The sequence below is a fragment of the Belonocnema kinseyi genome, chromosome 6, assembly GCF_010883055.1.
Source record: "Belonocnema kinseyi isolate 2016_QV_RU_SX_M_011 chromosome 6, B_treatae_v1, whole genome shotgun sequence".
In the NCBI taxonomy this organism is placed as follows: Eukaryota; Metazoa; Arthropoda; class Insecta; order Hymenoptera; family Cynipidae; genus Belonocnema; species Belonocnema kinseyi.
In genome coordinates this window covers 107,453,023-107,457,594 of record NC_046662.1, presented here as the reverse complement: position 1 = coordinate 107,457,594, position 4,572 = coordinate 107,453,023, and positions in this window count along the sequence as shown.

Genomic DNA, 4,572 nt, shown 5'->3' with positions numbered 1-4,572 from the left:
ATCCAAACGATTCAAAATACTTGAAAAATCCCTAAAAAGGAATTATAATTTTTGAAAAGTCCCACAAAAATTTATTTTTTCCTTTTTCTGTTAAGGCTCAGCAATGTAGTTAAATTTTACAAAAATACAGTGGCAAAATAGAAAATTCGAATTTCGATCCATGCGATTTAAAATATTAGGAAAATTCTCAAAAAGGAATTATAACTTTTGAAAATTCCTGCATAATAATGTTATTTTTACCGCTTTTTTGGGGGACCTGAAAATTTAGTTTAATTTGAAGAAAATACCGTGAAAATTTTGAAATTTGAAATTTGGATCCAAACGATTCAAAATACAGGAAAAAATAATAAATTAAGAAAAGTCCTACAAGCATTAATTTTATCCATTTTTTGGAACGGTTTGTTATTATAGTTTTACTCATTAAAAATGCTGTGGAAAAAATAGAAAGTCAAAATTCAAGCAAAATGAATCCAAATGTAGGAAAAAATCTAAAAAAGGAATGATAACTTTTGAAAAGTCCAAAACGTGTTATTTTATCCATTTTTGGTAGGGCTTGTAATTTCAGTTTAGTTTGACGAAAATACAGTGCAAAATTGGAACATTTAAATTTTGATTTGAACGATTCAAAATGCAGGAAAAACCTCAAAAAAGGTATTGTAATTTTATAAAAGTCCTAAAAAAATGTAAATTTTCCATTTTTTGGTAGGGCTTGACAATGTAGTTTAATTTTACGAAAATACAATGAAAAACAGAACATTTAAATTTTGGATCCTAATGATTCAAAATACGTTGAAAAATCTCAAGTAGGAATTATAACTTTTGAAATGTACTAAATCATTTTATTTCAACAATTTGTATAACTTTTGAAAAGTCCTGAAGAATAATTTTATTCTAACAGGTTTCTTCGGGACTTGACAATTCAGTTTATTTTCAAGAAAATAGCTTGGAAAATTAATATTTTTGATACAAACGATTCAACACACAGGAAAAAATCTCAAAAAGGAATTCTAACTTTTAAAAGTCCTGAAAAATTTTATTTTATAATTTTTTTATTAGACTTGATAATTTAGTTTAATTTTACGAAAATACCGTTGTAAATAGAATATTCAAATTTCGATACAAACAATTTAAAATTCGTGGAAAAATGTGAAAAAGGAATTATAACTTTTGAAAACTCATAAATAATAATTTTATTTTGACAATTTTTTCGGGGATTTGACAATTTTGCTTAATTTCACGAAAATACAGTAAAAAATTTCAAAATTTTAATTTTGATCCAAATGATTTAAAAAGCAGGAAAAAATCTCAATAAGGAATTATAACTTTTGACAGTCCTAAACAATTTTATTAAAAATTTTTTTGATTGGATTTAAAAATTTAGTTTAATTTTATAAAAATACCGTGGAAAAATAGAAAATTCCAATTTTGATCCAAACGATTTAAAATACAGGTACAAATTTCAAAAAGGAATAATAACTTTTTAAAAGTCCTGAATAATTTTATTTTAACCATTTTTTAATGGACTTGCCAATTTAGTTAAATTTCACGAAAATACAGTGGAAAAATAGAAAATTCAAATTTTAATCTAAACGATTCAACATGCAGGAAAATTTCATAAATTATGAAAAGTCCTACAAAATTTAATTTTATCCCTTTTTTCTAGGGCTTGACAATGTAGTTTAATTATACGAAAATACAGTGAAAAAAATAAAAAATTCCAATTTCGATTCAAGCGAATCGTAGTACTTGGAAAAATCTCTTTAGAGGAATTATAATTCTTTTAAATACATACAAAAATGTATTCGTTCCATTTTTTAGTGGAACTTGCCATTTTAATTTCATTTTACAAAAATACCGTGGAAAAATAGAAAGTTCAAACTTTGACCCAAACGATTTATAATACTTGGAAAAATCTCAAAAAGGAATTATAACTTTTAAAAAGTCCTAAAAAATTGTATTTGAACCATTTTTTATATGACTTGACAATTTAGTTTAACTTTGCAAAAAATACAGTGAAAAAATAGAAAATTCAAATTTCGAATAAAAGGATTCAAAATACAGGAACAAATCTTAAGAAATGAATTAAAATACAAGCAAAAATCTCAAAAAGTACATTAATTTAAGAAATCAAAGTTTCAGACATCCTACAAATTAACGGGATTATATTATAGCCACCCCAAGCAAATTTTTTGTTAAAATCATATTGATTCTTACCTTCAATCCCATAAAGTGTTGTAATGCCTGACATTGCGTTTTAAAATATATTTCCAACACTTCTAACATTTCAAAGCAGCGGGGCACCATCTTCGTAATGAATTTATCTGGTTCAATTTTAAAATACCATATGCAATTTTACTATTGGAATTTAACAACTGTGAACAATTTATCTACATAAAAAATAATAACTTGGCGCTGTCATCCATTTCCACACATGGTTTTTCCGCTAGGAGACAAACACTTCTGCTATCTGGTCACCTCGCTCATTTACTACATTTTAATTATTTTATTTGAATCGGAAATCATATTTTGTTAATTTTTACACAATATATACGTATTGCTTTCCTATTTTCTCCTTTTTTGGTGAAGTTAAAATGTTGCAGACACTTGTAATTAGTGAATGAAAATGCCATGTGGTGAGCTGTCATCAAATAATTTAAAATACAAGGCTTTGTGATGAACATTATTAATATTAAAAATATATACTTAAGAACAATATAGCAAGTTTAATTGACCAGACAGACCTTCTCCATAATATCCACTTTCATTAAAAAAAAAAAATGAGCACGATATTTCAATTTCCCCGTTTTTAAATTGGCGGAAAAAATAACATGGGACGGTCGGTAATTTATGATTTTAAAATGTATCACATGCCCTTCATATAATTCTTTTATAATTTTAAACTTTACGCGACAATAAATAGGTTTAGTATATGGTTAAGCCACCAATTGGACACTTCTGGCATCATTCTCTAGCTTTTTGATACACGCAGGACCATCTTTCGAACGCATTTTACCACTGTGCACAAACTATACTTTTTTAAGTAAAATGACCTTTCGCTGTACAATCGCTCTCATTATCACGTTTCGACGTTTTAAAGCATTGAAATGTTATATTCAAATATACGATAGAAAACCAATGGAAACGTTTCCATTCTAATCAATTCGAAACTTCTTACCGGGTTTATAGGACAACTTTATGAATCATCTGGCCATTCGAAGCCCCCTATCTAAGGCAATTCTTGCTGACTAATTTTATTTCCGTGATTTATTTTCATAGAATTTCAGTCCATTATAAAAAATTTGTTCAAGAGAAGTGAGATATTTCGCAGTTTCAAAGTTTTCAAGAGATTTGACATTAGATTTGGAATTCAACTTTAATTTCTATTGGTTTATTCTCAATTGCTTTTTAATTTACTTTGTAGCTTTTTAAATTCAGCTTTACTTTTATGAATTTCATCGAATCGCTCTCATTTTTCTTCAATTTTGTTTAAATTCACTTAAATTTTACTAAAATCAATGGATTTTTTTTTGGCTTTTTAACATTATTTCAAGCTGGTTAAAATTCTTTTGTATATAACTTGAATTGTTGCATTTTTAGGAAATACCTATTTATTATTGAAAATTCGATTGCTTGGTTGATAGTTTGATGCTCACCTTAAAAATTAATTTTTAATAATTTTTTTCAAACGAAAATTAAACTGTTTAGTTTTCTACTTTTCTTTAAAATTCAACAATTAGATAGAAATGGAATTTGGTTTAAAATTGATATACTTTGTAGAAAATTCGTTCTTTTCGGTAGATGATTGACTTTCTTGGTTGCAAATTCTAGAGTTTGTTTCAAAATTAGTGCTACTTGTTGAAAAATTTCTTTTTCAGGTCAAAAAGTATTTTTTTGACCAGAAATTTAACTGTTTCATTGAAAATTAACTTTTTGTTCAATTCTTATATTTTATCATTGAACAATGCTCTATTTGGTATAGAAAAGTTGTTATTTTGTCTTTAAAATTCGTCTGTTCTGTGAAATATTCTCTTTTTTTATTCAATTTTGGTTTTTGGTAGAAAATCTGTCCAATTTAAAAAAATTAATCTTTGGTAAATATAATTCTCTGGTTTAAAAATTTATCTACTTGGTTAGAAATCTATGTATGTCGTTTAAAATAGTCCCGAATAGTTCCGCTAAACATCCCGCACGAGCATTGTCCCCTTTTGCATTGACACTTTTTTCTAAATTTTTCTGAAAAAAAGGAACCTCGCAAACACAACAAGATTATCTTGCATATCTGATTATCTGCAATTCTTGATTATCTGCAACATTTAACATAATTTTCCTCTAATTGCTTTTTTTATTGTTTAACAATGAAGAACATTAAATACGGGAATTCAAATTTCGTTTTCAACTTGGTCCACTGTATCACTGCACCTATGCCAATTCATCATGGCGGCCGACCAATAAAATACGAGAATTCAAAAACGGCTCTTGCGCAAATATCTTTTTTCCAAACTTCGGTGTATTAAGGGTTGCAAAATAGGGCTATTTCATATACACGCAACATCCCTATGACTACAATAATCT